The 22,066-nt window shown below is 58.3% G+C and overlaps 2 long non-coding RNA genes and 1 pseudogene across 3 annotated transcripts; 1 reads left to right on the top strand and 2 right to left on the bottom strand.

The window, feature by feature from the left end:
- Positions 1 to 445: 445 nt before the first annotated feature.
- On the top strand, positions 446 to 3,344 carry LOC138829521 (uncharacterized). Of its 2 annotated transcripts, none has more exons than XR_011372646.1 (4): positions 446 to 470; positions 1,389 to 1,418; positions 1,778 to 3,129; positions 3,237 to 3,344. It is a non-coding gene; the product is annotated as an uncharacterized lncRNA (long non-coding RNA). The 2 variants fall into 2 exon arrangements; XR_011372647.1 differs by lacking the exon at positions 446 to 470 and adding an exon at positions 1,153 to 1,321.
- Positions 3,345 to 5,102: 1,758 nt separating this feature from the next.
- LOC138829520 (arylsulfatase L-like) lies at positions 5,103 to 12,334 on the bottom strand (annotated as a pseudogene).
- A 1,623-nt stretch (positions 12,335 to 13,957) lies between these two features.
- LOC138829522 (uncharacterized) lies at positions 13,958 to 15,225 on the bottom strand. The gene is made up of 3 exons (XR_011372648.1): positions 15,127 to 15,225; positions 14,830 to 14,889; positions 13,958 to 14,117 (listed from the first exon to the last, which is right to left on the bottom strand). It is a non-coding gene; the product is annotated as an uncharacterized lncRNA (long non-coding RNA).
- Positions 15,226 to 22,066: the final 6,841 nt, after the last annotated feature.

Genomic DNA, 22,066 nt, shown 5'->3' with positions numbered 1-22,066 from the left:
TGTCTGTCTGCCTCTTGTTCTGTCCACCTGGCTGTCCATCTGCTTCTTCTGTCTGTCATCTGTCTGTCCTGTCTTGATCATCTGTCCATCCCTTGTCTGTCTGTCCGTGTGTCATCCTCTCGGTCTGTCTGTCTGTTCGTCTCTGTGTCTGTCTGTCTCCCCATCCGTCCGTCCGTCCCCAGCACCCATCCTCTTCCCCCCTCAGGCCAGGCTGACTTTGACCTCGCCGACGCCCTGGATGACCCAGTGAGTCCTGACCTCTCACCTTTCCCCCCCATGGCTTCACCCTGGCCGCTAGGCCTCATGTGGGGCCTTGATCCAGGTGTGGGCCTGAATCCCATGTGACCCTTTGCCACCCACTGAGGCCTTGGGTTCAGGGGTCAGGGGGGGTCAGGGAGGGGTCAGGGGAGGTCACGGGTCACCACCCTCTCTCTCTTTGCCCGCAGATCCCACCCTGAAGCCCAGCTCAGGTGAGTGGGGTCCTCCCCCCTTCCCCACACCAGGCCCACTCAGGGTGGGGAAGCTGAGGCATGGCCCACTCCTGGCACACAGGGCTGTACCCGCAGCTGCTCAACCCGCCCAGGTCGCGACCCCCGGGTCGGGATGGAGGTGGGCGGGTCAGGAGGAGTCAGGGGAGTCAGGGATCAGGGGAAGGAAGGGGGTAAGGGGGGGAGGCCGGCCTCCATCTTCCCTTGCTCTCTCACCGCAGACGTCACCTCCCGCCCCGATGCCGGCCTCTACCCCAGCCCCGACCCCCGCCAGGCGCAGGAGATGAGGACATGGAAGGGGGGGAGGCCCGGATGTGGAGGCTGGGGATGGAGCGGCCCGGATGTAGAGGCCCAGATTTAGGGACCCCAGTGTGGAGGCCCGGATTTAGGGACCCGGATGTAGGGACCCAGACATGGAAACCCAGATGTAGGGACCTGGATATGAAAGCCTGGATGTAGAGACCCCAGTGTGGAGACCCAGATGTAGAAGCCCGGATGTAGGGACCCCAGTGTGGAGACCCGGATGTAGAGACCCTAGTATGGAGACCCGGATGTGCAGACTCCAGTGTAGAGACGCGGATGTAGAGACCCCAGTGAGGAGGCCCAGATGTAGAGATCCGGATGTAGGGACCCGGATGTAGAAGCCTGGATGTAGAGACCCGGATGTAGGGACCCCAGTGTGGAGACCTGGATGAGGAGACCCGGATGTGGAGACCCCAGTGTGGAGACCCGGATGTAGAGACCCGGATGTGGAGACCCCAGTGTGGAGACCCGGATGTAGAGGCCCAGATGTAGGGACCCAGACATGGGATCACGGATGTAGGGACCCGGATGTGAGTACCCCGATGTAAGGACCCAGATGTAGGGAACCCGGGCTGACCCCGCCCCCTCTGTTCACAGGTGGCGGTGGAGGCTATGGAGGCTCACACGGTAAGACGGGGAAACCAAGGCAGGGGGAGGAGACCCGGATGTAGAAGATGCGAATGAGGAGGAAGGGATGTAGGGACCTGGATGTAGGGACTTGGATGTAGGGAACCTGGATGTAAGGACCCGGATGTAGGGACCCAGAAGTAGGGACCCGGATGTAAGGAACCCGGATGTAGGGACCTGGATGTAGAGACCGGATGTAAGGACCCAGATGTAAGGACCTGCATGGAGGGACCCGGATGTAGGAATTCAGATGTGGGGACCCGGATGTAGGGAACCTGGATGTAGGGAACCCGGATGTAGGGACCCAGATGTGGAGGCTGAGCTCCCAGGGCCGCGTCTCTCCTCCCCCTCTCCCCCAGGTGCTGGCAATGAACATGTGATCCACGGAGACCCCCCCCAAGGTAAGTCCCGCCCCCTCGACCGCCCCACTTCCGTTCACTCGTGATCTGGGCCCGGGTGTGACCCACAGCCTTCCGGACCGCTGCCGCCTCCACTTCCGGTCTCAGTGTGAACTTCCGGTCCGGAGAGAAAAGGAACTTCCGGTCTCTGAGTTCCTGGGGACTTCCAGTACAGATTGTCTTGGGACTTCCAGCCTGCATGAGAACTTCCACTCCTGACAGTATGTGAACTTCCGGTCCAGAGTATTGGAACCTCCAGTCCTGATTGGGAACTTCCGGTCCCTAGTATATAACAACTTCCAGTTCTGACTAGGGACTTCTAGTCCCTAGTGTATAGGAACTTGCGGTCCTGATTGGAAAGGCACTTCCGGTCCCTAGTATATACGAACTTCCGGTCTTGACTGGGCACTTCTGGTCCCTAGTATATAGGAACTTCCGGTCCTGACTATGGGCACTTCCGGCCCTGACGATGGGGAGTTCCAGTCCCTAGTGTATAAGAACTTCCGGTGTTCACTGTGGAGACTTCTGGTCCCTAGTATATAACAACTTCTGGTCTTGACTATGGGGACTTCTGGTCCAAGTGTACAGGAACTTCCAGTCCTGATTGGAAGGGCACTTCCGGTCCCTAGTGTATAGGAACTTCTGGTCCTGATTGGAAGGGCACTTTCAGTCCCTAGTGTAGAGGAACTTCCGGTCCCTAGTGTATAAGAACTTCTGGTATTGACTATGGGAACTTCTGGTCCCTAGTGTATAGGAACTTCCGGCTTAGACTTGGAGATTTCCAGTCCCTAGTACATAGGAACTTTCCATCCTGACTGGTGATTTCCGGTCCCTAGTGTATAGAAACTTCCGGTCCTGATGGGAAAGGCACTTCCGGTCCTGATTGGAAGGGCACTTCCAGTCCCTAGTGTGTAGGAACTTCCGGTCTTGACTGTGGAGAATTCCGGTCCCTAGTATATAACAACTTCTGGTCTTGACTATGGGCACTTCCGGTCCCTGTTCATGGACACTTCCAGTAAAGGCTGTGATAGCACTTCCGGTCAGGCACCCTTGTCCCCCCCCTTCACCTTGGCTCGCTTCCTGTTTCTGGGCACTTCCCGACCGGAAGTTGCAGGGAGACGCCCCACCGCCCTTCCCGGGTGTGTTCTCCCCCGCACTTCCGGATCCAGTCCCGCCCCCTCCAGGCAGCGCGCTGGCCCATGTCGTGTCCCCCATCGTGTCCGTGGTGGTCGTGGCCCTGGTGGGTGCCACCATCACCTACTTCTAGTCTGGAGGTCGCAGACGCTGCTTCCGGGGCGCGGGCCAGGATGCAGGTGGGAACCGCCCCCTCCCAGGGTGCTCGGATGAGGAGAGGCGCGGGGCGGGGCCTCACATGATCCCCCGCGGGTGGCAGCAGCTTGTGCCTCCCCTCCCCCACCAGGCCCCTCCCCGGTGTGAGGCTGGATTCGAACCTGGGGCCTCAAGCAGCAGGTGGAATCAGAAGTGGACGAAGGAGCCTGGAGGGGGAAGGACGAATAAAATCAACATAAAGTGTGCATGCGCGCTGTCAGGCCTGTCTGCCCAACCCATCTTTCCATTGTGCATGCGTAGGCTCCACCCCTTTGGAGCCACTCCCTGCACATGCGCGGTGCGCACGCCCAGGCAGCGTTTCCTTCCCCTCTGGCGTCTGTGCAGTGTGGAGACAGGCGCTGGGTGGGACAGGATTGTGATGGACAGCTAGAGCGTCCCGTCAGTCACTTGTGGGCGGGGCCTCGGCTTGACATGACGTAAGATGGCGTAGGAGGCGTGGCCTGGAGGTGAATGACAGCCCGTGTGGCCATCTAATTGCAAGGGGGCGTGGCCTGAAGGTTACAGACAGGACAAATGTCCACACAACAACCAGAGGGTGGGACCTGGAGGAGACAAACAGCCCCTGTGGTCTTTCAACAGCCAGGGGGCGGGGCCTGGAGGTGACAGACAGCCCCTATGGCCTTCCAACAGCCAGGGGCAGGACCTGGAAGAGACAGACAGCCCCTGTGGCCTTCCAACAGCCAGGAGGCGGGACCTGGAAGTGAAGGACAGCCCCTACGCCCATACATTCACTAGTGGGCGGGACCTCTGGGTGATGGGCATAAACAGAGTCCACAGAACTAGCCACGAAGGGGCGTGGCTTCACACAGATCGAGTCTCCAGCTATTGGCTTGGCAGGGGATGGGGCCCAGAGATGATGGACAGCACCCCCTGCCTTTTAACCTCACCCAAGGAAGAGGCCGAACTGGACCCGCAGCTTCCCTGGGTGGGAGACAGGCGTGTCAGCCAATCAGAGCAGGGGGTGCGGCTGGAGGAGTCCCCGGGGAAGCCAATGGGGCCCTCCCTCCAGAGAAGACCTGGATATCATGCAGGTGCAATGCATCCTAGGCCTAGGGAGACACAGACCTCCGACCTCGACTTATCCTACTGCAATAAGGAGCTATAGGCCCACCTGGGTCAATCCCTGGAGAGGTCATTGGGGTCCCCTGGGACAGGCACAGAAGGGGAAGAGTTTGCAGGCCTGGTCATCCACCCATCCATCCACCCAACCACCCCCCCCAGAGTGGTCCAACATCCAGGTACCCCACATCTCCAATCCCGCTGGGCCAATCTGAATCCGAGTTCACGTAGTTAGGAGCAGGACTGTGGTGTGAGGTCCAATCAGCAGCGAGTTGGATTTGTGGGGGGGCTAAGGGGCGTGTCTTACAGCTGGATCAATGACAAGGGAATTAGGAAAGTGAGGGAGGGCCTTTCATGGAATAAGCCAATCAGGTGTGAATCTAGGTGGTGGGACGTCCTGGAGGAGGGCGGGACCAAGCTTGTATCCTAGCAACGCACCGGAAATGGCCTGAAATGGAAGGCAGGACTAGTTCTATACCCTAGCAACCACCAGAAATGATCTGAAATGGAAGGTGGGACTAGTCCTATACCCTAGCAACGACTGGAAGTGACCGGAAATGGAAGGTGGGTCTAGTCCTATACCCTAGCAATGACCGGAAGTGGCCTGAAATGGAAGGTGGGAGCAGTCCTATACCCTAGCAACGACCGGAAATGACCTGAAATGGAAGGTGGGACTAGTCCTATACCCAAGCAACTACTGGAAGTGGCCTGAAATGGAAGGCGGGACCAGTCCTATACCATAGCAATGACCAGAAATGGCCTCAAATGGAAGGCAGGACCAGCCCTGTATGCTAGCAACAACTGGAAATGACCTGAAATGGAAGGCAGGACCAGTGCCCGGCCTCTGACCCCCGTGACCGCTGACCCTGCCGTGCGGTACGGTGCTCACAAGGTTTTATTGTGTGGGAAGCTAGAGGAGAGAGGCACGGATGTGACAGGGCTCCGGATGGGAGGCTGGGGAAAGGCCCTGGATGGGAGGCCCGAGGTGGAGTTCAAGGATGAGAGGCTCAGGATGTGAGAGTCCCAGGATATGTGAAGCCCTGGGTCTGAGAATCCCATGATGTGAGACTCTCTGAATGTGAAAATCCCCGGATGTGGGAATCCCCAGATGTAGGAGTTCCCAGATGTGAGAGTCCCCACATGTGAGAGTCTCTGGATGTAAAAGTCCCCGGATGTGACAATCCCGGGATGTAGGAATCTCTAGATGTGGGAATCCCTGGATGTGAGAATCCCTGGCTGTGGGAATCCTTAGATGTGAGAATCCCTGTATCTGAGAATTCCCGGATGTGAAAATCCAAAAATGTGAGAATCCCCGGATGTGAGAGTCCCTGGATGTGAGATTTCCCCAGATGTGGGAATTCCCTGGTCTGAGCATCCCTGGAAGTGGGAATCCCCGGATATGAGAATCCCCGGATGTGGAAATCTCTGGATGTGAGAATCTCTGGATGTGAGAATCTCCGGATGTGAGAATCACCGTATGTGAGAGTCTGTATGTGGGAATCCCCGGATGTGAGAGTCTCTGGATGTGAGACTCTCCGGGTGTAAAAGTCCCCGGATGTAGGATTCTCCGGATGTGTGAATACATCCCCGGGAATCCCCGGATGTGAGTCCCCAGAAGTGAGAATCCCCGGATGTGAGAATCCCCAGATGTAGGAATCCCCGGATGTGCAGAGTCTGTATGTGGGAATCCCCGGATGTGGGAATCTCTGTATTTGAGTATACCTGGATGTTTAATACTCGGATGTGAGTCCCCGGATGTGAGAGGCGCAGGCCAGGATCTGCCATAGCCCCGGGCAGTTGGGGGTTGGGGGTCGGGTCGGGGTCAGAGGTCGGGGATCAGGTGGTCGCAGGCGCAGAGCGGTCCGGGCACGCAGCAGGGCTGCAGGCGCAGGCTCCAGGTGTTGTGTGCAGGGCGAGGGGCGGGGCCGCGCGGGGGTGGCGCGTGCGCAGCATCCAGGCCACTGCGGCCTCCACGCGCCTGCGCGTCGCCATCGGGCCCCGCAGCGGGCGGGTCTCCCCCGGGTCCGCCGTCAGGTCAAAGAGCAGTGGCCGCCGGTGGCGGGTCATGCGCCGCCCGGAGCAGGCGCAGGCAGGGAAACCGAGGCAGGCGCCCGAGCCCGGCGGGTGGAAGCAGGGAGTGGCGAAGTGCAGCTTCCACACCGTGCAGCCTGCGGGGGGTGGGGAGAAAGGAGTAACATCCGGGGCCTCACATCCGGGGATTCCCATCCGGGAATTCACATCCAGGACATCACATCCGGGGATTCACATCAGGGCATTCACACGCAAGACCTTACATCCGGGATTCCCATCCAGGACCTCACATCTGGGTATTCACATCCGGGGATTCCCATCTAGGACCTCACATCCAGGGATTCACATCCAGGCCCTCACATCCGGGGATTCACATGTGGTACTTCACATCCGGGGATTCACATGCAGGGCCTCACATCCGGGACCTCACAGCCAGGGATTCCCATCTGGGACCTCACATCCGGGGCCTCACATCTGGGGATTCCCATCCGAGGCCTCACATCCGGGGCCTCACATCCAGGGATTCTCATCCACTACCTCACATCTGGAGTCTCACATCTGGGAATTCCCATCGGGGACTTCACATCCGGGACCTTACATCCGGGGATTCCCATCTCATGCCTTCCATCCAGGTCCTCACATCCCGGGATTCCCACATCCGAGGATTCCCACATCCAGGTCTCCCACCCCAGGCCTTGCATCCGGGTCCCTGCGCGCTCGCATGCAGCTCCCTCCCCCGCCCTGGGGCCCGGTGGAGGTTGAGGCACTCACTTGGGCGGTTGAACCAGCGCACGGCGTGCAGCCGGGCCTCGCAGTAGTGCAGCAGGAAGTTGTGGCCTGCGGCCTGCGCTGTCCTCAGCAGCGCGGGCATCAGGTCCTCGCCGTCCACCTCCCTGCGGGACCCGGATGTGCAGGCTTCTGAGCGCTCAGAGACTCGGATGTGCAGGCCAGAGCCCCCAGAGACCCGGATGTCAAGGCTTGAGCCTGTAGAGACCCGGATGTGCAGGCTTCTGAGTGCTCAGAGGCCCGGATGTGCAGGCCAGAGATCCCAGAGACCCAGATGTCCAGGTTTCTGAGCCCTCAGAGACCCGGATGTGCAGGTCTAAGACCCAGGCCTCTGGTCTTAGAGACCTGGATGTGTAGGCCTGAGGCCTCAGAGAGCCGAATATCCAAGCTTCTGAGCGCTCAGAGACATGGATGTCCATGCTTCTGAGCCCCCAGAGACCCGGATGTGCAGGCCTGAGATCCCAGAGACCCGGATGTGCAGGCTTCTGAGCCCTCAGAGACCCAGATGTGCAGTCCTGAGCCCTCAGAGACCCGGATGTCCAGGACTGAGACCTGGGCCTAGGTACTCAGAGACCTGGATGTGCAGCCCTGATGCCTTAGAGACCCCGATATGAAGGCCTGAGTCCTCAGAGACCCAGATATCCAGGCTTCTGAGTGCTCAGAGGCCCGGATTTGCAGGCCTGAGCCCTTAGTTACCCGGATGTAAAGGCTTCTGAGACCTCAGAGACCCGGATGTCCATGCCTGAGCCCCGGGTCTTGGGTCTTAGAGACCCGGATGTGCAGGCTCCTGAGCCCCCAGAGACCCGGATGTGCAGGTCTGAGCCCTCAGAGACCCGGATGTGTAGGCTTCTGAGCCCCCAGAGACCCGGATGTGCAGGCCTCAGCCTCCCCCCCTCAGGATCCCTGAGGCCCCGGATGACCTCCCTTCCCTCCCACCCCGTGGGGACCCAGGCCGGCGAACGACTACCTGTCCGCCGGAACCCAGCCCCGGCCAGGCGCACCACGGTGGGGAACAGGTCCATGAGGCTGGTGGGCTCAGGCACCAGGCGCCCTGCAGGCAGCGTCCCAGGCCAGCACGCCAGCCCGGGAACCCGGATGCCACCCTCCCAGCCACCCATGCCTTTGCCACCTGCAAGGGGGGAGCGAAGGGCAAAGGTCAATGGCGGGGTCGGGCCGCGTGGGAGGCCCCGCCCATCCTGCCTCAGTTTCCCCCTCGCCCTGGTGCACGCCGTTGGAACCCCCAAGGCGGGCGCCCCAGGCCCGGGCCTCCAGCGAGGCACCGTGATCCGACGTGAAGTAGACAAGGGTGCGGCGCCCCAGCCCTGCACTGTCCAGCGCCGCCAGCAGTCGCCCTGTGGGGGGGGGCAATGGATCCGTGCCTCAGTTTACCCCCAGCGTCCACCGTGCCTCGGTTTACCCCCAACATGCACCATGCCTCAGTTTACCCAACATGCATCGTGACTCAGTTTACAAATTTCCATCGTGCTTCAGTTTATCCCCAATGCCCAGTGACTCAGTTTACCCAACAGGCACCGTGCCTCAGTTTACACCCAATGCTCACTGGGCCTCAGTTTACCCCCATCCCAGTGCCTCAGTTTACTCAACCCACTCACCTCGTCCCCGTGCCTCAGTTTACCCAACATGCACCATGCCTCAGTTTACACAATATGCCCAGTGCCTCAGTTTACCCAACATGCCCAGTGACTCAGTTTACCCAAATACACCGTGCCTCAGTTTACCCCAATACCCAGTGACTCAGTTTACCCAAATGCACCGTGCATCAGTTCACCCTGAACATGCACCGTGCTTCAGTTTACCCAACATGCACCATGCCTCAGTTTACCCAAGTGCACCATGCCTCAGTTTACCCCCAACATGCCCAGTGACTCAGTTTATCCAAGTGCACCGTGCCTCCATTTACCCCAACCCATTGACCCCGTTCCCATGCCTCAGTTTCCCCCATCCCACTCACCCCATCTCCGTGCCTCAGTTTCCCCCAACCCACTCACCCCACCCCCGTGCCTCAGTTTCCCCATCCCGCTCACCCCGACCCTGTGCCTCAGTTTCCCCATCCCGCTCACCCCACCCCCGTGCTCAGTTTCCCCCATCCCACGCACCGTGCCTCAGTTCCCCCCCTGCACTCACCCACCATCCAGTCAAGCTCCTCCACGTTGTCGCCGTAGGCGCTGTGCGAGCTGCAGCCCCAGAAGGCGGGTGAGGTGACCAGCGGGACGTGGACGTGGAGGAAGGAGACAAGGAGGAAGAAGGGGCGGGCCTGGTGCCTGCGGACCCACGTCAGACCCCGCCCCCATCATCAATAACCTCACCAATAACCGACCTGATCAGGTATTGCCAATAATCGATCAGATGATTGATAATCGATCCTGATCTAATCGAAAATACCAATAATCGATCCTGATCTGATCGAAAATACCAATAATCAATCGTGATGTGATCGATAATACCAATAATCGATCATGATCTGATCAATAATACCAATAATCAATAGTGATCTGATTGAAAATACCAATAATCGATCGTGATCTGATCAGTTATTACCAATAATCAAACATCATCTGATCGATATGACCAATAATAGAACATGAGCTGATCAGATATTACTAATAATCGAACAGGATCTGATCAATAATACCAATATTCGATCGTGATGTGATCGATAATACCAATAATCGAACATCATCTGATCGATAATACCAATAATTGAACATGAGCTGATCAGTTATTACCAATAATCGAACATCATCTGAACAGTTATTACCAATAATCGATCATGATCTGATCAATACTACCAATGATTGATCGTGGTCTGATCTGAGGTCTACCAGATGTCTCTACAGATCTACTAGATGGAACATCCAAGGACCTGAGGTCTACCAGATGTCTATAGAGATCTACTGGATGTAACATCCTGGGATTTGACGTCTACCAGATGTCTCTGCAGATCTACTGATGGAACATCCGGGAACCTGAGGTCTACCAGATGTCTATAGAGATGTACTAGATGTAACATTCAGGGATTTGAGGACTACCAGATGTCTATAGAGATCCATTGATGGAACATCCGGGGATTTGAGGTTGACAGTTGACTATAGAGATCTACTGGATATACATCTGGGCACCTGAGGTCTACCAGTTGACCATAGAGATCTAGTAGATGTACATCAGGGGATCTGAGGTCTACCAGATGTCTATAGAGATCTATTGATGGAACATCCAGGGATTTGAGATTTACCAGTTGACTACAGAGATCTACTGGATGTACATCCGGGGATCTGAGGTCTACCAGATGCCTATAGAGATCTCCTAGTGGAACATTCGGGGATTTGAGGTTGACAGTTGACTATAGAGATCTACTGGATGTACATCCGGGGATCTAAGGTCTACCAGTTGACTATAGAGAACTAGTAGATGGCATCTGTCCCCCTCCCCGGCCCCAGGCTGACCTGTGGATGAAGGCCTCAGCCTCCCGCAAGAACAGCCCCGCGCTGGCCTCGAACCTCAGAGGCTGCTGGACGACCTGGTGATCCCTCATCAGGAAGCAGTCGGCGTGGACGATGAAGACACCTAGGAGGCAGGAGGTGCAGGCCAGGAGCAAGGCCCCACATCCGGGGCCCAGCACCCTGGGCACCCAGCGCAGGCCCAGCAGGCCCGTGAGCTTCCCAGCGGCCAGGCAGAGCAGGGAAAGCAGCAGCAGCTGCGCCCCCAGGTCCAGGGGCCCTTGCAGACGCACTCGCTTCTCCGAGGGCTCCGCTTGCAGGCTGTCCCCCATCAGGGTGAAGGGGACCCCGAAGAAGGAGTCGAACCTATGGTTCAGGGGGTGGTGGCAGTGGTGAGTGGGGGACTCACAGTTGAGGCCCAGGTGCCATTTGCCTGGAGGGGAAGAGATGGATGGATGAGTGAATGGATGGGTGGATGGGTGGATGGATGGGTGGATGGGTGGATGGGTGGATGGATGGGTGGATGGATGGGTGGGTGGATGGATGGGTGGATGGATGGATGGATGGATGGATGGATGGATGGATGGGTGGGTGGATGGATGGATGGATGAATAGGTGGATGGGTGGATGGATGGATGGATGAGTGGATGGATGGATGGATGGGTGGATGGGTGGATGGATGGATGGATGGAGGGGTGGATGGATGGATGGATGGGTGGATGGATGGATGGATGAGTGGATGGATGGATGGATGGGGGATGGGTGGATAGATGGATGGGTGGATGGATGACTTCTCTCTTTCCTATGAGGCCAGTGGCATATCCCTGCTGCTGCAGGATCTTGGCGAAGGTGATCTCGGAAGTGGGCAGCCCGCCAGACACGGCTGCCCACTGCAGCACGCGCGCCCCGTTGGTGGTCACCATGCCTTCCAAGAGAGAGGAGAAGGACCCTAGGTCAGTGATGATGGCGTCCTGGGTAAGGAGGGGGCATCTAGCACCTTCAGGGGGAAGGCCTGCTGTGTCTGGGATAGCCTGGGACTTGCCCACCCGGGGTGGAAAGGACCCCAGCCCTGGGAGCCCTCGGGGGAAACCAATATGGCATCACTTCCGGTTTCCTGGTGGTTCAGGGGGGAAGTCCCAGAGTCTCAGGGATTTGAACCTGAGATCCTCAGAGAAGTCCTCCCCTCCCTCTGGTTGACCTCCGTGCCCTAGATGTTGGGCCTCAGTTCCCCGGATGTTGGATGTTAGTATCCCGGATGTTGGCCCTCATCCCCGGATGATGGAGTTCAGTGCCCTGTATGGTGGATATCAGGACCCCAGATGTTGGACTTCAGTTACCCGAATGTTGTAGCTCAGTTCCCTGGATGTTGGATCTTACTACCCCGTATATTGGAGCTCAGATTCGGGTATGTTGGCCCTCAGATCCCCAGATGTTGGAGCTCAGTTCCCCGGATGTTGGGGCTCAGGTTCCCGGTTGTTGGATCTTAGTATCCCGGATGGTGGATGTCAGATCCTCGGATGTTGGAGTTCAATTCCCAGAATGTTAGGCCTCAGATCCCCGGATGTTGGATCTTAGTACAATGGATGTTAGAGATAAGGTCCCCGGATGTTAGAGTTCAGTGCCCTGGATGTTGGTGCTCAGATCCCCGGATGTTGGATCTTAGTAACCCGGATGTTAGAGATGAAGTCCCTGGATGTTAGAGCTCAGTACCCCGATGTTGGTGCTCAGTTCCCCGGATGTTGGGCTTTAGATCCCCGGATGTTGGGTCTCAGATCCCCAGATGTTGGATATCAGGTCCACGGATGTTGGATCTTAGTACCCTGGATGTTGGCTCTCAGATCCCCGGATGTCCCGACCCCGCCTCCCCCCCCACCGCTCCTTCCATTCCCCGGATGTCCCACCCCCCCCATACTGACCCAGGCGCACAGGGTAGCGTCCCGTCAGGAAGGTTGCGTGGCTTGGGCTGCAGACGGACGCTGCTGCCAGGTGCTGGGTCAGCCGCACGCCATTGCGGGCCAGGCCGTCCAGGTGCGGGATGCTGTGTGGGGAGAGGGAAACTGAGTCACAGCCAAGAACATACGGGGACCTGGGGTCTAACATCCGGGGATCTAATGCCCAAAATCCCAGGAGCTAAACTCCAACATCTGGGGCCCTGAGATCCCACATCCGGGGATCTAAGATCCAACATCCGGGGACCTGAGATCCCACATCCGGGGTACTAAGATCCAACATCTGGGGACCTGAGGTCCAACATTTGGGGACCTGGCATCCAACATCTGGGAACCTGAGGGCCAACATCTGGAGATCTAAGATCCAACATCTGGGGCCCTGAGATCCCACATCCAGGGTACTAAGATCTATATCTGTGGACTGGGCTCCTACATCCGGGGTCTAAGGCCCAACATCCGGGGACCTGAGGGCCAAACATCTGGGTATCTGATCTCAAACATCCAGGGACCTGACATCCAACATCCGAGGTACTAAGATCCAAGATCCGGGGAATTGAATTCCAACATCCGGGGACCTAACATCCAACATCCAGGGATCTGAGGTCCAACATCCGGGGGCCTGATCTCCAACATCTGGGGTACTAACATGTAACATCCGGGAACCTGATTTCCCACATCTGGGGTATACTAAGATTTAACATCCGAGGACCTGATCTCCAACATCCGGGGCACTAACATCCCACATCCAGGGATCTGATATCCAACATCCGGGGACCTGATCTTCAACATCCAGGGAACTGAGATCCAACATCCTGGGAATTGAACTCCAACATCCGGAGACCTACCTTCCAACATCCGAGGATGTGAGGTCCACTAGATGTCTATACAGATCTCCTGGTGGAACATCCGGGGAACTGAGCTCGAACATCCGGGATACTAACATGTAACATCCGGGGACCTGATATCCAACATCCGGGGCAGTAAGATTCAACATCCGGGGACCTGATCTCCAACATCCGGGGACCTGATCTTCAACATCCGAGCACCTGACATCTAACATCCGGGGTACTAACATCTAACATCTAGGGACCTGATCTCCAACATCCGGAGCACTAACCTAACATCCGAGAACCTGATTTCCCACATCTGGGGCATTAAGATCTAACATCCTTGGACCTGTCCTCCAACATACGGGGCACTAACATCCCACATCCGGGGACCTGAGCTCCCACATTCGGGGCACTAACCTCCAACATCTGGGGACCTGAGCTCCTACATCCGGGGCACTTAAGTCCAATATCTGAGGACATGATCTCCCACATCCGGGGTACTAAGATTTAACATCCCGGGACATGATATCCAACATCCGGGGCACTAACATCCAACATCTGGGGAACTGAGTTACTAGATGTCTATACAGTTCTCCTGGTGGAACATCCAGGGATCTGAGCTCCCACATCCGGGTAACTAAGGCCCCACATCCGGGCCTCCCCCTCTGCTCACCGCAGGCTGCGGTTCCCGAAGCTGTCCAGGTCGCCCAGGCCCAGGTCATCGGCCAAGAGCAGCAGGAAGTTGGGGCGCGAGGGGGTGGGGCCTGCGCAAGGGCCAGGGGGGAGGAGGAGGAGGAGGAGGAAGGCGAGGGGTGGGGCTGCGCAGCCGCTGTGCAACCTGAGGAGGAGAGAGAGGAGGAGGAGGGGTGGATGGGTGGATGGATGGGTGGATGGATGGATGGATAGGTGGATGGGTGGATGGATGGATGGATGGGTGAATGGATGGGTGGATGGATGGATGGTTGGATGGATGAATGGATGGGGAATGGGTGGATGAATGGATGGGTGGATGGATGGATGGATGGGTGGATGGATGGGTGGATGGGTGGATGTATGTATGTATGGATGGATGTATGGATGGATGGATGGATAGGTGGATGGGTGGATGGATGGATGGGTGGATGGATGGATGCACAGTGGATGGATGGATGGGTGGATGGATGGATGGGTGGGTGGATGGGTGGATGGATGGGTGGTTGGGTGTATGGATGGATGGGTGGATGGATGGGTGGGTGGATGGATGAATGGTTGGATGGATGGATGGATGGATGGATGGATGGGTGGGTGGATGGATGGGTGGGTGGATGGATGGATGAATAGGTGGATGGATGAATAGGTGGATGGGTAGATGAATAGGTGGGTGGGTGGATGGATGGATGGGGATATGGATTGATGGATGGATGGGTGGATGGATGGATGGATGGATGGATGAATGGATGGGTGGGTGAGTGGATGGATGGTTGGGTGGATGGATGGATGGGTGGATGGATGGATGGGTGAATGGGAAGAGGGATGGAAGGACTCCCCCTCCCTCCAGGCCCTCTCCTGACCAACTTGGCATCCAGGATCCCGTCCTTCCCATGATGCTCCCCGTTTCATGGAAGAGAATGCTGGAAGCAGGAAGTGGGGAAGAGCTGAGTAAAATCCGGCCACCCCAGGGCCAGGCTGCTGTTGCCCCCACCAGTACATCAGCCCCTCACCTCGTCTTTCCAGGCCTGTGGCGGGGCCCTGCAACCCCCACCCCGGGGCATGGTGGAACATCGGGGGGGGGGCTTCATAGAACAATCGAAGCCCTCCCACCCCCGGTCCCCACACCTCTCCCCGTGTTCCCCAGAGGACGAACTCACATCCACAGTTCTCTGCCATCAGTGCCTGGGCCTGCTGCTCTCCCTGCCAGCCAGGAAGCTCGCAGGGCTCAAATGTCCATGTCACTCCAGCAGCCAGAACTCCACAACATCCCTCCAAAATAAAAGTCCCCTTGTTCCTTGGAAAGCACAACATTCCCCCCCCCTCCAAAATAAAAGTCCCCTTTGTTCCTTAGAAAGGAACAGGATGTGGTGCTGAAGGGGAAGGCGGGGAAGGAAGGGAAAAGCCCGGAGTTGCTGGGCTGGGCGCCAAGAAATATCCAGGCCTGGCAGAGGCAGGAGGAAGGAGAGGCGGGAAACCTCGAGAACTACATGGAAGGCTGCAATAATAGTCAGGACCGTCAGGGAGGGTGGCCTGTGCCCAGGGGGCATGGCCTGCGCTCAGTAGGCCGTGGCCAGAGCTCAGGAGGGCGTGGCCTGGGCTGGGGAGGAAGTGAGGGACTCAGGAGGGCTTGGCCTGTGCTGGGAATGTAGTGAGGGTCTCAGGGGGCGTGGCCTGTGGTCAGGAGGGCGTGGCCTATGCTGGGGAGAAAATGAGGGTCTCAGGAGGGCGTGGCCTGTGCTCAGGAGGGCGTGGCCTGTGCTGGGGAGGAAGTGAGGGACTCAGGAGGGCGTGGCCTGTGCTGGAGCTAAACTGAGGGTCTCAGGAGGGCGTGGCCTGCAATGAGGCAGAAGTGAGGGTCTCAGGAGGGTGTGGCCTGCAATGAGGCGGAAGTGAGGGACCTATGTGGGCGTGGCCTGCGCTGGGGCGGAAGTGAGGGTCTCAGGAGGGCGTGGCCTGTGCTGGGAAGGAAGTGAGGGTCTCAGGAGGGCGTGGCCTGTGCTGGGAATGTATGAGGGCCCCAGGAGGGCGTGGCCTGTGCTAGGAGCGGAAATGAGAGTGTGGCCTGTGCTGGGCAGAAATGAGGGGTCTCAGGAGGGTGTGGCCTGTGCTGGGGCAGAAGTGAGGGTTTCAGGAGGGCGTGGCCTGCGCTGGGGCGGAAGTGAGGAAGAATTCCATCCAGAAGCAGCACGGCTGCTTTATTGCCTCCGATTCTGGGAAAGGACCCCAACGGCCCAAAGCGCAGCTGGAGCCCGGAGCCAAGGTGTGGAGCACCTGCTCCGCCCACATCTGGGTTCCACCTCTCACATCTGGGTCTCAACCCCTCACATGTGGGTCCCAACCCTCACATCCGGGTCCAAACCCCTCACATCCAGGTCCTGGCGCCTCCCAGTGGGCCTGGAGATAAGTGACATCCTGGTACTCGCCTCCACGTCTGGGTTCCCGGACCTGGAGATCCCTAACATCCGGGTACCCACCCCATATCTGGGTTCACGGACCTGGAGGTCCCTAACATCCGGGTACCCAGCCCACATCCGGGTTCATGGACCTGGAGGTCCCTAACATCCGGGTAGTTCCCATTCCACATCTCGTTCCTGGACCATCAGTGGATGTGGTGGGACCTGACATCCGGGATCCCCACACCACATCCGGGTCCTAGACCCTGTCAGTAGAAGGAGAGGAGCGTGACATCTGGGACTCAACACGCCACAGCTATGCCCATGGATGTGATATCCGGGTCCCATCCAGCATATATCCGGGTCCGTGCCACAGTCCACATCCGGGTTAATGGACGTGGACTTACATAACATCCGGGTTCCCCACGCAACATCCGGGTCCTGGCCCCTGAGTGGACCTGCAGATAGGTTATATCCGGGTCCCCCAGTCCACATCCGGGTCCTGGCCCCTCAGTGGACCTGGACATAAGTGACATCCGGGTCCCTGACGCCACCTTCAGGTGAGTGGACATGGAGGAGGGTGACATCCGGGTCCCCCAGTCCACATCCGGGTCCTGGCCCTTCAGTGGACCTGGAGATAAGTGACATCTGGGTTCCCCAGGCCACATCTGGGTCAGTGGACACAAATGAGGGTGACATCCGGGCCCCTCCCAGTCCACATCCGTGTACTGGCCCCTCAGTGGACATGAAGGAAGGTGACATCCGGGTCCCTCCTAGTCCACATCCGGGTCCTGACCCATCAGTGCATCTGGAGGAAAGTGACATCCGGTTCCTCCATGCCACATCCGGGTCAGTGGACATGGAAGAAAGTGACATCCGGGTCCCTTCTAGTCCCCACATCCGGGTCCTGGCCCCTCAGTGGACCCAGAGATAGGTGACATCCGGGTCTTTCCCAGTCCACATCTGGGTCCCTCCCAGTCCACATCTGGGTCCTAGCCTCTCCATGGCCTCTGGTCGGACCGCAGCTTCTGTACAGCGCGCGCAGGTTCGGAACCCCACATCCAGGCATCTTCCGGCTGGGGCCCAGGAGTCTTGCTGGAGCTGGACATCTGGTTCTCACGCGCTTTCCTGGCAACCGAACGCCGCGGCCTAGCGGCGGGAATGAAGCCCCACATCCGGGTCCCCTCAGTCCGTTGCCCTGCCATGGCACCCAGCGGCCTAGTGGCGGGAATGAAGCTGAACATCCGGGTCTCCAGCACGCGGGGGGCGTGTCCGGGCGGCGCCCCGGGGTGGGAGTGGCAGACGTAGGCGCCGCGGTCGCGCTCTGAGGCGGCGCGCACCTCCAGGCTGCCGTCGGCGCCCAGCGTGAAGCGGCCTCGCCTCTGCAGCCCATACAGCACCAGCCCGCCGGGCAGGCGCCAGGACACCGGAAGCGTGGAGGTGGGGCAGCGCAGCCGGAAGCTGCCGCCCAGCGCCACACGCAGCGCCGCTCCCGACACTTCCCCAGGGGGCGGAGTCAGTGCCTCAGAGGGCGGAGTCGGCGCATCAGGGGGCGCAGTCAGCGCCCAAGTTGGCGGGGCAGGCGGGCCAGGGGGCGGAGCTGCCTCAGAGGGCGGAGCCAGCACACCAGGGGGCGGAGCCAGCGCCCAAGATGGCAGGGCAGGCGTGTGATGGGGCGGAGCTGGCGCGCCAGGGGGCGGAGTAAACGCCTCAGAGGGTGGAGCCGACGCCACAGTGGGCAGAGCCCGCGCCCACCATGGCGGCAGCCGCACCCACATCCGGGCTTCGCCCGCCGGGTTGCGCGCCACACACGCCACGGCGTTGCTGCCACCGCTGCGCAGCACATGCACATCCGGGATTTCCAATGTCCCGCGCGCATCCACGCTGATCCCTCCCCCCCATGCGACTGCGATACGGGACTGGAAGTACCAGCCAGCCCGGAAGTTCCCACAGCAGGTGGGGCTCGGGGATGCCATCCGCCTGGCAGCGCATGCGCAGACGCACCACGGGGGAGACCCGGATGTCGTCGTTCACGTCGTCATGGACGTCAGGCGTGACCCGGATGCGCGGCGCCCGCAGCTGCACGTGTAGGCGCACGGTGGCGCGCCGGCCCTGCCCCGCCACGCACGTGTACGTGCCTGCGTCGGCCCGCCGTGCTCCCCGCAGGCGCAGACGCCCATCTGGCAGCACCCGGAAGTGGGCGTCCTCCAGGCCGGAAGTGAAGGCCACGGGCTGCGAGGCCGGCGTCAGCCAGGTCACTGCGCGCGACCCCTGGGTCACGGGGCACGTGAGGGTCACGGGGGCGCCGTAGGGGACAGAGAGTTCGGGGGGTAGCGGGGCGGAAGTGGGAGACGAAGAGGAAGCAGGAAGTGAAGGGGAAGTCTGAAGTGAAGCAGGAAGCAAAGGGGAAGCAGGAAGTGAAGAGAAACCAGGAAGTGAAGAGGAAGAGGAAACAGGAAATGAAGAGAAAGAAGGAAGAGTCTGAGAGGAAGAGGAAGAAGAAGAAGGAGGAAAGGAAGAGGAAGAAGAGGAAGCAGGAAGAGATGGAGAAGAGGAAGAAGAAGGAAAAGAAGAGGAAGCAGGAAAAGAATGTGAAGAAGAAGGAAGAGACTGAGAAGAGGAAGAGGAAGGAAAGGAAGAAGAGGAAGAAGGAAGAGACTGAGAAGAGGAAGAGGAAGGAAAGGAAGAAGAGGGAGAAGGAAGAGACTGAGAAGAGGAAGAGGAAGGAAAGGAAGAAGAGGAAGAAGGAAGAGATTGAGAGGAAGAGAACAGGAAGGGATGAGAGGAAGAGGAAGAAGGAAAGGAAGAGGAAGAAGGAAAAGAAGCAGAGGAGGAAGCAGAGGAAGAGGAAGAAGATGAAGGATGGTGAGAGGAAGAGGAAGGAAGAGATGGAAAGGAAGAGGAAACAGGAAAGGAAGAGGAAGAGGGAAAGGAAGAGGAAGAAGTTGAATGATGTTGAGAGGAAGAGGAAGAAGAAGGAAGTGATTGAGAGGAAGAGGAAGGAAAGGAAGAGGAAACAGGAAATGAAGAGGAAGAGGAAGAAGGAAGTGACTGAGAGGAAGAGGAAGAACCCGCCCCAGGCTCCGCCCCCCCATCCGTGGTCACACATCCAAGGTCTAACCCAGGCCCCAGGTCCCAGATCCCCACACTCCCATCAGGCCTCGCGACCCGAACATCCAGGTCTCCCAGGACACCGGATGGGACATGGAGGAAGTGGTGGGCAGTGCAGTCCTCCCTGGGGTCGGCGTCCTGGGTCACGGGGGTCACGGTGGTCACGGGAAGCTGGGGTTGCAGATAGGAGGCGCCTGACCCAGCCGCCAACTCCACGCGCAGCCGTGCAGGCGCATCGCCTGCCGCGTTGCGCGCCACGCACACATACTCCCCCACGTCGTGTGACGTCACCGGACGCACGGAGAGCGTGCCGTTGGGAAAGGCGCGGACCCGGATGTCAGAGCTGGAGAGGGGAGAGGGAGGGAGGGAAGGAAGGAAGGAAGGAGGGAAGGGTGAAGGAAGGATTGGAGGGAAGGAAGGAGAGAATTTAGGGAAGGAAGGAGGGAAGGAAGGAGGGAAGGAAGGATTGGAGGGAAGGATTGGAAGGAAGGATTGGAGGGTAGGAAGGATGGAAGGATGGAAGGATCGGAGGGAAGGAAGGATTGGACGGAAGGAAGGAAGGATTGGACGGAAGGAAAGATGGAAGCATTGGAGGGAAGTAAGGAAGGATTGGAGGGAAGGAAGGATGGAAGGATTGGAGGGAAGGAAGGAAGGATTGGAGGGAAGGAAGAAAGGAAGGAAGGAAGGATTGGAGGGAAGGAAGGATTGGAGGGAAGGAAGGATGGAAGGATTGGAGGGAAGGAAGGAAGGATTGGAGGGAAGGAAGTATAGAAGGATTGGAGGGAAGGAAGGAAGGAATATAGGGAAGGAAGGATGGAAGGAAGGAAGGATTGGAGGGAAGGAAGGAAGGATCGGAGGGAAGGAAGGAAGAAGGGAAGGAGGGAAGGAAGGAAGAAGGGAAGGAAGAAAGGAGGGAGGGAAGGAGGGAAGGAAGGAGGGAAGGAGGGAAGGAAGGAGGGAAGGAGGGAAGGAAGGAGGGAAGAAAGTAATAGGAGGAAAGACCATAAGGAAGGGAAGACAAATTTGAAGCCAATGTTAGTTATTCGCACATGTGACATATGCATCCAATACTCATCTTGTATCGATCCCTGATCGATCATCTATGATCGATCACTAGGGTTCTACCTTGCGATCTGGCAAGCCAGGACCTATCAATTACCTATTCACTGCTAATGGATCTACCATCCCCACCTCATCTCTATCAATATTTAATCGATAATCGATTTGTTATCTATGGTCTACTGTGTCTATGTCATCTGTCTAATCCATCCTCTATCAATTAACTATCTATCAAGGGGTATCATCTTTATCCCAACTATGGGTGGATAGATGGATGGGTGGATGGATGAGTGGATGGATAGGTGAATGGATGGATGGGTGGATGGATGGGTGGATGGATGGGTAGATGGATGGGTGGATGGATGGGTAGATGGATGGGTGGATGGATGGGTAGATGGATGGATGGATGGGTGGATGGATGGGTGGGTGGATGGGTGGGTGGATGGATGAGTGGATGGATGGGTGGATGGATGGATGGGTGGATAGATGGGTAGATGGATGGGTGGATGGATGGGTGGATGGATGGATGGGTGGGTGGATGAATGGATCGATGGGTGGATGGATGGGTGGATGGATGAGTGGATGGATGGATGTGTGGATGGGTAGATGCACGGGTGGATGGATGGATGCCCCCCACTTCCCACACTCACCTGCTCCCAGCATCCACCAGTCGCCCATCTGGCAGCCTCCAGAACACGCGTGGGGCGGGGTCCCCGTGGGCATGGCAGTGCAGCGTGAGGTCAGCGCCGTGGGGCATGCGCGTGGCGAGCGGGCCTCGGGGTCGGACGCTGGGAGGGAGACGCGCGTGCGCGTGCGTGACTTCGACGTGCACAGTGCGTTTCGCGATGCTCAGCGTGTTGACGGCCACGCACTCGTACTCACCAGCATGGCGCGGGGCCTGCAGGCAGCGCAGCACCAGCGTGCCATTGGGGAGGACGTAGATGTCGCTGAGTCGAGGGTGCGTGTGCACATGCACGGGTCTCGCGTGGGTCCCTTCAGGCAGACGCCAGTGTAGGGCCGCAGGGGGCCAGGCCTGGGCTGTGCAGGGCAGGTGCAGGGTGAGGCCCGCGTGGGCCGACACCAACTCCGTGGGCGCCTCATGCAGCACGGGGGGAGCGGGGGAGGCGTGCATGACATTTCCACGTGTCAGAGCCACGCATGCGCGCTTCATGTGTATCAGGTGAGTGTGGAAGGGATGTGATCGTGTCCCTTTCACGAGTGATATTTCCACGTGTGACCATTGTGTGAGTGTCAGATTCATGCGTGACATTTACACGCGTGTCAGATCCATGCATGTGCGGTCCAAGAGTATCAGGGCTATGCAGAAGAGACCTGATCGCATCCATTCCATGCGTCCCTCTATCTGTCTGCTCTATGTCTGTCTGCCTGTCTGTCCGTGCGTGTGTGTTTGTCTCCCCAGTCATCCTGTGCCCCACACGGCCAGGAACACAGACAACAGACAGACAGAGTGAAGGACTTCGCCCCATGCCCTCTGACCTGTCCATGCCCTCTGCCCTCCCAGTGACCCCTGACC

Source organism: Dipodomys merriami, unplaced genomic scaffold, assembly GCF_024711535.1.
Source record: "Dipodomys merriami isolate MVZ:Mamm:240054 unplaced genomic scaffold, mDipMer1.0.p SCAF_1732, whole genome shotgun sequence".
In the NCBI taxonomy this organism is placed as follows: Eukaryota; Metazoa; Chordata; class Mammalia; order Rodentia; family Heteromyidae; genus Dipodomys; species Dipodomys merriami.
This window is presented reverse-complemented; position numbering and strand designations above follow the sequence as displayed.